Source organism: Hyla sarda, chromosome 2 (genome assembly GCF_029499605.1).
Source record: "Hyla sarda isolate aHylSar1 chromosome 2, aHylSar1.hap1, whole genome shotgun sequence".
Classification (NCBI taxonomy): domain Eukaryota; kingdom Metazoa; phylum Chordata; class Amphibia; order Anura; family Hylidae; genus Hyla; species Hyla sarda.
The window spans coordinates 42,161,858-42,175,737 of NC_079190.1; the positions used below are offsets into that span (position 1 = coordinate 42,161,858).

Genomic DNA, 13,880 nt, shown 5'->3' on the forward strand with positions numbered 1-13,880 from the left:
ATAACATGCTAATTACTTTTTAAAAAAGCCAGTCTGCAGACCTGAACCCAATAGAAAATCTTTGGAGGAAGCTGAAAGTCCTTAATGGCCCAGCGACAGCGACAGTCCTTATTGCCCAGCGACCAAAATCCCTTCTGCAGTGTGTGAAAACCTGGTCAAGAACTACAGGAAACGTTTGATCTCTGTAATTGAAAACAAAGGTTTCTGTACCAAATATTAAGTTATGCTTTTCTGATGTATCAAATGCTAATGCGATAAAATGTAAATACATTTTTTAAAAACCATACAATGTGATTTTCTGGATTTTAGGTTCTGTCTCTCACAGATGAAGAGTACCTATGAAAAAATGACTGACCTCTACATGCTCTGTAAGTAGGAAAACCGGCAAAATCGTCTGTGTATGAAATACTTGTTCTCTCCACCGTATCTCAGTATCACATCTCTATATAAATAACACAGGATTTACATGATGGTCATAGTTTACCTTTCCCTGTAGTCACTGTACAGCGCATGCCCACAACACTCTCCCATAGAAGTCAACAAGTCATTCCAGACACTAGTTCTATATATCCAGGCATTTGCTGTAAAGCAGTCTGTATAGATCATCATAAGCAAAGATGTCTGCCCTGGTAATCATGCACAGAATTTAGAGTTAAAAAATACAATCAGAAATATAAAGTAGGTCAGGAAACAAGATTTATTAGTATTTGGTCTTAACTAGTGAAAAAAAAGGCTGGGTCCATTCCTGCATCGGTGGATTCCATACACGCTGGACATGAACAGCACCTGACATACTTCATCAACCTAATGCGGTTCACTGGGTTTCCAGCAAGGTATCCAGCAAAGCATGTCCTGCATCTTAGATGGAGAAAGTGACAAGAGGGTTACCCAATGGAGCCTCCAATCCAGGTGTGAACCTTGGCTTAGGGTCTTCTTACACAGGGTCAGGCAGACAGACAAGCCCACCTGTCCGCTGACCAGGAGCTGACTCACAAGTCGGGCAGTTGAGCACTGCCTGAGGGCCCAGGCTTCTCAAGATCAGGGAGCATGCAAGCTGAGTATATACAGACCTACAGCATGCTGCTCCATGATCTTTTAACATCTAATACAGGAGGAAAGCAAGGAGGGCATGTTCCTAGGGGCAGATAGGACGGAGGGAGGGGGCATCATCAGATCTTATTAATTGCAGGAATTTCTCCTCTTCACGATCTGTGCAGGAGAATACTTAAGGACCTGAGTTACATGACCCACAGGTCCTTAAAGGGGTACTCTGGCCCTGAGACATCTCATCCCCTATCCAAAGGACTTCTTACTTCTCTTCTTCTTCTGTCCAGTAAGGCTTAAAGGGGTACTCCAGCCCTGAGACATCTTATCCCCTATCCAAAGGATATGGGATACGATGTCTCACCGCAGGGGTCCCGCCACTGGGGACCCCCGCAATCTTGTATTCGCCACCCACTTGTTTGAGCTGCACGCCACGGTGCCAGCTTACAAACAGCCGGGTGGCAACCATGGGGCCGGAGTGTCGTGACGTCACCCCCTGCCCCCGCTATGCAAGTCTATGGGAGGGGCAGTGGCGTCTCCAGCATTCATATTTAGGGGGGGCACATGGGGGGCCACGGACAAAAGTGGGGGGGCAATTTTAAAACGTGTGTGCGTGTATATATATATATATATGTATATATATATATATATATATATATATACACATACATACACATATATATATACACACAATGATTTTTTTTTCCCATTTTTGCCATAGATTTTTGGGTAAAAGACTGATTTCATTATAAAGTAGAATTGGTGGCGCAAAAAATAAGCCATCATATGGACTTTTAGGTGCAAAATTGAAAGGGTTATGATTTTTAAAAGGTGAGGAGGAAAAAACAAAAGTGCAAAAATGGAAAAACACTCGGTCCTTAAGGCGTTAAAACTTTTGGACACTACCATCAACTTTGATAGCGGCATCTAAAGGGTTAATGTCGGACATCAGCCTGATTGGTGATGTCTGGCATTAGCCGAGGGTTCTAGCTAATGATTTATACAACACAGTGTGAGCAGGCACTGTGCGTACACATACGCCTTGTGTCCTTAGGGCTCATTTACACGGATGAATCCCCAGCATATTTTACGCTGCGGATCCCCCGACAATGGACCCTACAGTGCTGCCTCCATCTGTGCCTGCACATAACAGCAATCCTCCGCTACGAGCAGACACACTTTGATTTGTATACTCGCACACATCGCGGCTGCTCTCGGCCTAGCTCAGAGAGCAGGAGGAGCAGCCATGATGTGTGCGAGTATACACATCAAAAGCGTGTCTGCTCGTAGCGGTGGATTGCTGTTATGTGCAGGCACAGATGGAGGCAGCACTGTAGGGTCCATTGTCGGCGGATCTGCAGCGTAAAATACACTGCGGATCCACCCCTGAATGAGCCCTTAGGGTACATTCACACGTACAGGATCTGCTGTATATTTTCTGCAGCTGATTTTGCTACCTATTGAAGCTAATGGGTTGCAAAATCAGCTGCACAAAATATGCAGCAAAAATATGCAGCAGATCCTGTACATGTGAATGTACCCTTAAGGGGTTAATGATAAACTAGCAGTGTGTTCACATGTTGTCCTTCCAGAGGGGTCACTTTCCCTCCTCCAGTGTCCACAGGTCAACAACAGGTCACATTACCAGAACAATTTATGGAAAAATCACGGCAAAAATTGCACTGTTTTACCGCGATTTACAAAAAATCGCGGTAAAATCGCGCAATTTTTGCCGCGATTTTTCCTAAAAATTGTTGTGATAATGTGACCTGTTGGTGACCTGTGGACACTGGAGGAGGGAAAGTGACTCCTCTGGACTGCTACTATATACATGACCCAGCCCCGGGTTATACTGCTGATCAGGGGGAAGAGAGGGAGGACACGGGACATCACTCACCTCACATGAAGCTTAGCTCTCGGCCTGTCCTCTCCTGTGCTGGGGGCGGAGCCATCAATGTATCAGGACATCCCTATATATTTTAAATTGGGGGGGCCCAAGGGGGGGGCACGGCCTGATCTAGGGGGGGCCATGGCCCCCTCTGGCCCCCCCCTAGCGACGCCACTGGGGAGGGGGCGTGACAGCTGTCACGCCCCCTCCCATAGACTTGCATAGCAGGGGCAGGGGGTGACGTCACACGGGGGTGGAGTAGTGACGTCACAATTCTCCGGCCCCGTGGTCGCCACCCGGCTGTTTGTGAGCTGGAACCGCGGCGTGCCGCTCAAACAAGTGGGTGGCGAATACAAGATTGCGGGGGTGCCCAGAGGCGGGACCCCCGCGGTGAGACATCTTATCCCCTATCCTTTGGATAGGGTATAAAATGTCTCAGGGCCGGAGTACCGCATTAAGCCTTACTGGACAGAAGAAGAAGAGAAGTAAGAAGTGTTTGTGTGTGTGGTCACTATTCTGCTGTTACTCTATGTCTTATCCTCCAGTCACCTTCAAAGCTGCACTCCCTATTCTGTTGTTAAATCATGACTTAACCTTCAGTCACTTCCAGAGCTGCACTCACTATTCTGCTATTTCATCATGCCTTATCCTCCAGTCACCTCCAGAGCTGCAGCCACTATTCTACTGTTACATCATGTCTTATCCTCCTGTCACCTCCAGAGCTGCAGCCACTATTCTACTATTACATCATATCTTATCCTCCTGTTACCTCTAGAGCTGCACTCACTATTCTGCTATTTCATCATGCCTTATCCTCCAGTCACCTCCAGAGCTGCAGCCACTATTCTACTGTTACATCATGTCTTATCCTCCTGTCACCTCCAGAGCTGCAGCCACTATTCTACTATTACATCATATCTTATCCTCCTGTTACCTCTAGAGCTGCACTTACTATTCTGCTTTTGCATAATATCCTATACTTTAGTCACATCTAGAGCTGTAGTCACTATTCTGCTGTTACATCTTGCCCTATTCTCCTGTTACCTCTAGAGATGCACTTACTATTCTGCTGTTACATCATGCCTTATTCTCCTGTTACCTCTAGAGATGCACTTACTATTCTGCTGTCTTATACTGCAGTCACCTCCAGAGGCGCATCAGCTGTCTGGGGGTAATAGTAATGTGATTGCTGTATTACTCTCAGACCGGGGGGCGGGGGCTGTCCCCCCCAGGTGCCACCCGCTGGGGGATGCCATCTTACAATGCACAGCTTTCTAACTTAAAGGGGTAGTCCAGTGGTGAAAAACGTATCCCCTATCCTAAGGATAGGGGATAAGTTTGAGATCGCGGGGGGTCCGACCGCTGGGGCCCCCTGCGATCTCTCAGTACGGGGGCCAGGCTCTCCGGCCAGATAGCGGGTGTCGACCCCCGCACGAAGCGGCGGCCAACACGCCCCCACAATACATCTCTATGGCAGAGGTCGACACGCCCCCTTCCCGCGGGCGGTCGGGGCTCCGTACAGGAGATCGCAGGGGGCCCCAGCGGTCGCACCCCCCGCGAACTGCAACTTATCCCCTATCCTTAGGATAGGGGATAAGTTGTTCACCACTGGGTCACCACTGGACTACTCCTTTAAGTGTAAGTCTCACTATACTGTATGGGGGCATCACATTGACGTACACTACAGCCTGTACTTACTGCTGTGCCGCTACTGGGGGGTGGGGGGGGGGTCAGCGCAGCCAAACTTCAGGTATTGGAGAATGCCTTCCTCTCTAGTGCCCAAAGCCTGGCTGCGCTGACTCCCCCTCCCCCGTAAGTGTACGCCAGTGAGGAAGGCAGCGCCAGCATTATGATCCCCTTCTGGCCGTCAAATAGCACATTCCTATCAATGTGAGATCTCAGCGTGTAGGGGCATATTGTCAGTCTTTATGGTCTGCTGTATTACTCGACCTGCAGTTTCAGTAAAGTCCAAGCTGTTATCCATACATCCTGGCTTTTGAGGTATTTATTTTCCCAGGGCTTTGATTAGTGACAAGCGGCAGGGGCCATGTTTGAATTTGCGATATCGCGCGAATATATGGATGAATATCCGCCCTATGTTCACGAAATTCGCATATTCGCTACGTTCGTTCACTTTTTTTTCCATGCGAAAATCGTAATGAAATTTGTATAGTGCGCATGTGCGATTATATCTTTCAACTAACTAACACTATACCCTACCCTATACCCTACTAACCAACCTACCCTATCTAAAGCTAAAAGAAGGGAGGGACCAGTGTCCTCTGGAAGTGTCGATATTCGTGAATATTTGCATATTCGCATATACAAAATATTCACGCTCCACTCCGACTCCTCACAGTAAATAATATTGGAGCCTTCTTTGGACCACAAGCTGGATGCAGGGAGCGATGGTCACTTCTATTTTTACATAGTATACACATTATTGCTGTGATGTGTACTGAGAAGAAGAAAAAACTTGATATGAATATATAGCGCTATATTCTAAATATTCGCAAAATCACGAAGTGACGATATTCGCGGTAAAAATTAGCATTTAGAATATTCGCACTCAACACTAGCTTTGATATGGAAGCCTCTTGATTTGAAGTATAGTGGTCCCTCAACATACGATGGTAATCCGTTCCAAATGGACCATCGTTTGTTGAAACCATCGTATCTTGAGGGATCCGTGCAATGTAAAGTATAGGACAGTGGTCTACAACCTGCGGACCTCCAGATGTTGCAAAGCTACAACTCCCAGCATGCCCGGACAGCCAACGGCTGTCCGGGCATGCTGGGAGTTATAGTTTTGCAACATATGGAGGTCCGCAGGTTGAAGACCACTGGTATTGGAGGTTATACTCACGTGTCCCCGCCGCTCCGGACCGTCACCGCTCGTCACTGCTGCCCTGGATGTCTCCTTCCATCACTGCGTCCCCGAGGTGTCCCCGACGCTCCGGCAAGGTCTCTGCTTCCCCGGCATCCTCGCTCTCCGTCGCCGCCATCACGTCGCTACGTATGCTGTTCCTATTGGATGACGGGATGGCGTGCACAGCGACGTGATGACGACGATGGAGAGCGCCGACGATGCAGGGGATCCCTAAGAGGACACGCCGGAGCCTCGAGGACAGGTAAGTGATCGTCAGCGGACCACACAGGGCACCGTAAACGGCTATCTGGTGGCAGCTGAAGCAGTCTGCGCTGCCGGATAGCCGTTTATGCGATGGCCCCGACATACAAAAGCATCGTATGTTGATGCTGCCTTCAACATGCGATGGCCTCTGATAGGCCATCGTATGATGAAATGATCGTAGGTCGGGGGGTCACTGTACATGTATAAATATATGAATGGACAGTATAGAGATCTTTCTAGTGATCTTGTCAAGGCCGGTAACCATGACAAAGGGGCATTCTCTACATCTAGAGGAAAGAAGGTTTCACCATCATCACAGACAGGGATTCTTTACTGTAAGAGCAGTGAGACTATGGAACTCTCTGCCGCATGATGTTGTGATGTCTGACTCAATAAACAAGTTCATGGGGGGCCTGGATGTTTTTCTTGAAAAATATAATATAATAGGTTATGTATACTAGATTTATGTGGATAGAACATTGATCCAGGGATTTATTCTGATGCCAAATTGAGGTCAGGAAGGAATTTTTCCTCTGTCATGGGGCAAATGGCATCAGCCTCATGGGGGGAAGTTGCCTTTCTCTGGATCAACACAGTAGGGACACAATAGGGGTATAGGTTGTCTTTCATGGACTTTTGCCTTTTTTTTCAACATTATAAACGATGTAACTATGTAAATGGGAACATATAGGCACGTTCAGTCATTGGGGAGCAGTACAAGGATTATGTATGATCTTCCCATCTGCGTCTCCTTCTAATTATTACAATGAATAGACTACATTTATTTTTGTTAGTAATAAAGCCCCCTCATCCTGCTCTGTAGACGTCCGGCAGCAGAACGATCCATACAATTAGCTTGTTAGGCTCCATTAGGATGCTGCAAATGACTCCTCCGACTTTTCACTTGGCAGCTGGTGGCTCTTGGCGCAGGCGGCCGGCCATACATAAATCCTGTGAAGGTGCCTTGTACTGTATGGGCTGATGGTTTATTCTTCAGGCTCAGTCACTTGCGTTAAGTCATCTATCCTTTTTACTCTCATTAAAGGCGTGCAATTAATAACACAAGTGTATATATAAGCATGGCAGATGGACGGTGAGTAAGATCCTTTATGGAAATGGGGAGCGTGAAGGCAAAGTGTCCTTGGGGTTCTCCTTCTGGATGAAGTCACTTCTGAAGTTAGCTCTCCGGCACAAGTCTTGTCTGATTATACATGTTGATAATGGAAGGTCACCAAGACAAATGTGCAAGAGGAGGAGAGGACAAAATGTTATGAATTAAGCAGGAAGAAACTCAATATGAATTAAGATTAACTGCAGAAGATAAAGAGCAGAGCACAGCGAGCTACAACCAGCTACACTATGTCAACGGAGGCGAATCATTGCAGGCAGATATGGAGGAAATAGGAGATAGATAGATAGATAGATAGATAGATAGATATGAGATAGATATGAGATAGATAGATATGAGATAGACAGATAGATAGATAGATAGATAGATAGATATGAGATAGATAGATAGATAGATAGATAGATATGAGATAGATAGATATGAGATAGATAGATATGAGATAGATATGAGATAGATAGATAGATATGAGATAGATATGAGATAGATAGATAGATAGATAGATATGAGATAGATATGAGATAGATAGATATGAGATAGATAGATAGATATGAGATAGATAGATATGAGATAGACAGATAGATAGATAGATAGATAGATAGATAGATAGATAGATAGATAGATATGAGATAGATATGAGATAGATAGATATGAGATAGATAGACAAATATGAGATAGATATGAGATAGATAGATAGATATGAGATAGATATGAGATAGACAGATAGATAGATAGATAGATAGATATGAGATAGATATGAGATAGATAGATAGATAGATAGATAGATAGATATGAGATAGATAGATAGATATGAGATAGATATGAGATAGATAGATAGATATGAGATAGATAGATATGAGATAGATAGATATGAGATAGATAGATACGAGATAGATAGATATGAGATAGATAGACAAATATGAGATAGATAGATATGAAATAGATAGATAGATATGAGATAGATATGAGATAGATAGATAGATATGAGATAGATATGAGAGAGATAGATAGATAGAGAGACATGAGATAGATATGAGATAGATAGATAGATATGAGATAGATAGATAGATAGTAGTAGTAATATGCAGCACACCGGAATATAATGCAAAGTGCTTTATTCCATGTAGTACAAAAGCAACGTTTCGCCGGCCTCACGCCAGCATTCTCGTGAGGCCGGCGAAACGTCGCTTTTGTACTATATGGAATAAAGCACTTTGCATTATATTCCAGTGTGCTGCATATTACTACTACTATTACTAAGGAACCAGAGGACTGTGGCTCCAGCATGCGTGCACCCTGCCTACAGACCTTCATCTTTCTTGATGTGCTGCTTATTTTTGGATTTTAGATAGATAGATAGATAGATATGAGATAGATAGATAGATAGATAGATATGAGATAGATAGATAGATAGATATGAGATAGATAGCTAGATAGATATGAGATAGATAGATATGAGATAGATATGAGATAGATAGAAAACTTGAAAGAAGAGATCGCAGACGGCACTCACGGAAACAGCAAGAAGTTTTATTCGGGATCGCTGGTCCACGCAACAACAACGACAGGTAAGTCGACCGGTTTCGCGCTACACAGAGCGCTTACACGTGACCTCTAGATAGATAGATAGATATGAGATAGATAGATAGATAGATAGATATGAGATAGATAGATATGAGATAGATAGATAGATATGAGATAGATAGATAGATAGATATGAGATAGATAGATAGATAGATAGATAGATAGATAGAGAGATATATATGAGATAGATAGATAGATATGAGATAGATAGATATGAGATGAGATAGATAGATAGATAGATAGATAGATAGATATGAGATAGATAGATATGAGATAGATACATTGATAGATATGAGATAGATAGATAAATAGATAGCAAAAAGTAACTATGGAGCAGCACAACCAAAAAGAGAAAAATGGTGATGGGTGCCAGCGGTCCGTTGTCTCGAGTCAAGAGGTAGACAGCCAAGAGTAAAGAATTCCGCCGCACGCCAAAATCAAATGCAAAAAATGGTGGATTTATTAGCCTGACGGCATAGCGACGTTTCGGCTGCCCACTTGCAGCCTTTCTCAAGCTTGAGAAAGGCTGTATATATATATATATATATATATATATATATATATTTATCACCTATTCTGTAGATGACCCCTTTATGTCAGGCTTTCTTAAATAAGAATGTAATAATGTACATGTCCACATTGTTGTCCTTCTGAACTACCTTGGAAATTTGCTGTTGTCCCAACATATTAATTGTATCAGAGAAGATCTTCACTACGAGAAGTCAGAATTAAGTCCTTGCTGCAAAGCATCATGGTTCACATTTGTAGGACAATAAAGACTGCAAGGGTAGGTGTTCATAATACACTGCTCAAAAGAAAGTGAACACTAAGATAATACATCCTAGATCTGAATGAATGAATTAATTGTATGAAATACTTTCATCTTTACATAGTTGAATGTGCTGACAACAAAATCACACAAAAATTATCAATGGAAATCAAATTTATCAACCCATGGAGGTCTGGATATGGAGTCACACTCAAAATCAAAGTGGAAAACCCCACTACAGGCTGATCCAACTTTATGTAATGTCCTTAAAACAAGTAAAAATGAGGCTCAGTAGTGTGTGTGGCCTCCACGTGCCCGTATGACCTCCCTACAATGCCTGGGCATGATCCTGATGAGGTGGTGGATGGTCTCCTGAGGGATGTCCTCCCAGACCTGGACTAAAGCATCCGCCAACTCCTGGACAGTCTGTGGTGGATGAAGTGAGACATGATGTCCCAGATGTGCTCAATTGGATTCAGGTCTTGGGAACGGGCGGACCAGTCCATAGTATCAATGCCTTCCTCTTGCAAGAACTGCTGACACACTCCAGCCACATGAGGTCTAGCATTGTCTTGCATTAGGAGGAACCCAGGGCCAACTGCACCAGCATATGGTCTCACAAGGGTCTGAGGATCTCATCTCGGTACCTAATGGTAGTCAGGTTACCTCTGTCAAGCACATGGAGGGCTGTGCAGCACCCCAAATAAATGCCCCCCCCCCCCCCCACACCATTACTGACCCACCGCCAAACCGGTCATGCTGGAGGATGTTGCAGGCAGCAGAACGTTCTCCACGGTGTCTCCAGACTCTGTCACGTCGGTCACATGTACTCAGTGTGAATCCTAGCTAAGCCTTTCATCTGTGAAGAGCACAGGGCACCAGTTGCGAATTTGCCAATCTTGGTTTTCTCTGGCAAATGCCAAACGTCCTGCACGGTGTTGGGCTGTAAGCACAACCCCCACCTGTGGACGTCAGGCCCTCATACCACCCTCATGGAGACTGTTTCTGACCATTGGAGGTCATTTTGCAGGGCTCTGGCAGTGCTCCTCCTACTCCTACTTGCACAAAGGCGGAGGTAGCGATCCTGCTGCTGGGTTGCTGCCCTCCTACGGCCTCCTCCACGTCTCCTGATGTACTGGTCTGTCTCCTAGTAGCACCTCTATGCTCTGGACACTACACTGACAGACACAGTAAACCATTGCTCGCATTGATGTGCCATCCTGGATGAACTGCACTACCTGAGCCACTTGTGTGGGTTGTAGACTCTGTCTCATGCTACCACTAGAGTGAAAGCCCCGCCAGCATTCAAAAGTGACCAAAACATCAGCCAGGATGCATAGGAACTGAGAAGTGGTCTGTGGTCAACACCTGCAGAACCACTTGCAAATTGCCTATAATTTCTACCTGTTGTCTGTTCCATTTGCACAACGGCATGTGAAATTGATTGTCAATCAGTGTTGCTTCCTGACTGGACAGTGATTTCACAGAAGTGTCATTGACTTGGAGTTATATTGTGTTGTTTCAGTGTTCCCTTTACTTTTTGAACAGTGTATATTAATACTTGGATGCTGATGGCCACCAAGCATAAAAATTATTTGGTTAAAATCTTAGCTAAGCCTTTACAGAGGACGTGTGTAGGTTAATGGATGTAATGTTTGTGTAATCTTCGCAATGTCTCGGAGACAATCAAGCATTAGCTCCCTAATCATTGATCCAAACAGGACCTTATAAGTCCTTGTTTACACTCCGGAGATCAAGGACAATTGTGGTTTAGCTAAGAACCACAAAACAAAAAATTCCCTGCATGTAAAATGTAACTTTTGCCTTGAAAAATTCTGTTGTAAAATCCCATTGAAAACAATGGCACGCTGCCGTGCAGGAATTTCCACTTGGAAATTTGGCAGTGTAAATGAGCCCTTAGGGTGTAAAAGCAAACTGGACCTTTCCTGGAACTAATGATGGTGCCAAGGTGGAGTCAAGGAGGCGGAGTCAAGCTGCTCAGGTGCAACAATCTGGCACACCTCCCCACTCACCTTTTACCTCCAAGCCTCTTTTTGATTGAAGTACAGAGCCCTTTACATCAGCCAAGAAAGGGCTAGGAAAAGAAGGAGGAGGAGTCATGGCAGGATGTGGCACTTGAGAAGCTTAGCCCTGCCTCCTTGACACATGTCTGCGAAATAAAAAGGATATTTTATAAGTTTGTCACCTACCATCAGCTTGGAGGTTTTACATTCCATGTTCCCTTAGGTTTGTGAAGTGAGAAGAGGGACAGTGGTGTTAGGTGATGGAACATGTTCCCCCAAAGCACTCTCTGGTTATGGTACCCTGTCTATGGTACAGAATCACATGTTCTTCTGTGCTCCTGCCCATCCTGTGTGGCAGATGCTGCTCAATGTCCGTCATGGGTCCCTTCTCCTCAGAAATCTCTATAATGCACTATATAATATACTGTCCTATAAGCGTTAATGTATTTGTATTATCTATAGTCGTCACACCTCCTCCTATAGACTTGCATTGAGGGGGCGGGGCGTGACATCACACGGGGGCGGAGTCGTGACATCACGATCTTCCGTCCCCGTGGTCGGGAGCCAGGCCCTCCATCGCTTCCGGAGCAGTAACAGGTGGGTGCTGTGTGCTATATTGCGGGCGTCCCCAGCGGCGGGACCCCCGTGATCAGACATCTTATCCCCTATCCTTTGGATAGGGGATAACATGTCTAGGGGGGGAGTACCCCTTTAAGGAAAGGACCATTTTGGGAGTAAAATACTAGGTCCTTTAAGTTTGGGAGTGGAAGCTTGGCACCATAATGGTGACAAATTGTACCCATTACAATAGAACCTCCTCTCCTCTATGTACACCACTGCTGCATACACATATGAGAACTGTTGAGATGCTCTTAAATGGCTCCTTAGTATAAACGCAGCCATATATTTATATTGCAGCACAAGAAGACGTACAGGGGAGCACTCAAAGAGTCCACTCATGGTTACGGTACCAGTGGTCTGAAGAAGCGCCCTTTGCGCGGGCATGAAAGCTGCTTACCCTGCTACGGGAACCTGGCGTCCAGCTGATGTTTTAACTGCACCTGAATAAAGATGATCCTGGCACCGTAACCGTGAGTGGACCCTATGAGTGCTCCCCTGTACGTCTTCTTGTGCTGCATTTGTTCCAATGCTAGTGAAGCTCTTCTTTGGGGGTGTTAGCACCTGTACAGAGGCTATACGGTGCACCGCTACATTGGGACATTTCTCGTGTATACACTAGTTATATACACATGCCTAGCTGCTGGCTGTGAAGGGAGTGCCGATCGCTGTATCTGCTGCTGCTATATATTTATATTGTGGGAACCGTAGAACAACACAAGGACAGGAAGAGCCCCTAATATCAGCAGTTCACATGACATTTTTACATGATACTTTACTCCCATGTTCTTGATATCCTGATATTTATCACTCTTAGGATACTGGAAAGAAATGACCCAGATTGAACGCTTCATCTCTTGGGCTTTATCCACATAGTTTGCATTTTACTAAGGCCTGATCTCTGATTTCACAAATAATATTCAGCAGCCCTGTGCTCTTACACGCCGTAAATCACTGTCAGGAAGGAAAACTCCCACAGTCAATGTTTCCTCACTCAACAACCTTTCCAAGTCCCAACTCATCCTAGCCCCAGAGTCTCCATGCTGCCATACAGAAGCAGTAAATAACATACATGGGGGACAAGAAGAGTCCCATCACATTGTACACACACTTATACAAAGTTTTCTGCTGCTTGAAAATTCAACTTCATTTACAGTGAACCTGCATCAACATACTAAGAAATTAGAAGGTATAGGAAACAGGTCATAAAGATAGTACCCATATACATTTACCTATATATACTTAACATGTAGAAAGGGAGGTTGAGACAAATTCCCATATAACCAAGGCTGCCATGAGAAATTTTGGGGCTCCTTACACAGCTTAATATCTATAGACCCCCTATGTGCCCTCATATATAGCTGTAGACCACCTCTGTGCCCCCATATAGCTGTAGACCCCCTTGTGCACCCATTTATAGTTGTAGAGCCCCCTCTGTGCCCCATATATAGCTGTAAGCCGCCGCTCTGTGCCCTTATATGTAGCTGTAGACCCCTCTGTGCCCCCTATATGTAGCTGTAGACCCCCTCTGTGCCCCTTTATATAGCTGGAGACCCTCCCTCGGTGCCCCTATATATAGCTGTAGACCCCCCTCTGTGCCCCCATATAAAGATCTTGAGCCCCCCTCTGTGTCCCCATATATATATACACATTAACTGTAGACCCTCTCTGTGCCCCCATATATAGTTGAAGGC

The 13,880-nt window shown here is 45.0% G+C and overlaps 1 long non-coding RNA gene across 2 annotated transcripts in view; it reads left to right on the plus strand.

The window, feature by feature from the left end:
• The window catches only part of LOC130358410 (uncharacterized), a 177,142-nt gene that overhangs the window by 53,132 nt on the left and 110,130 nt on the right, over window positions 1-13,880 (plus strand). For both annotated transcript variants that reach the window (XR_008889514.1, XR_008889515.1), the window contains exon 2: window positions 310-368. This is a non-coding gene — a long non-coding RNA (uncharacterized LOC130358410). The remainder of the gene's footprint in view (window positions 1-309; window positions 369-13,880) is intronic.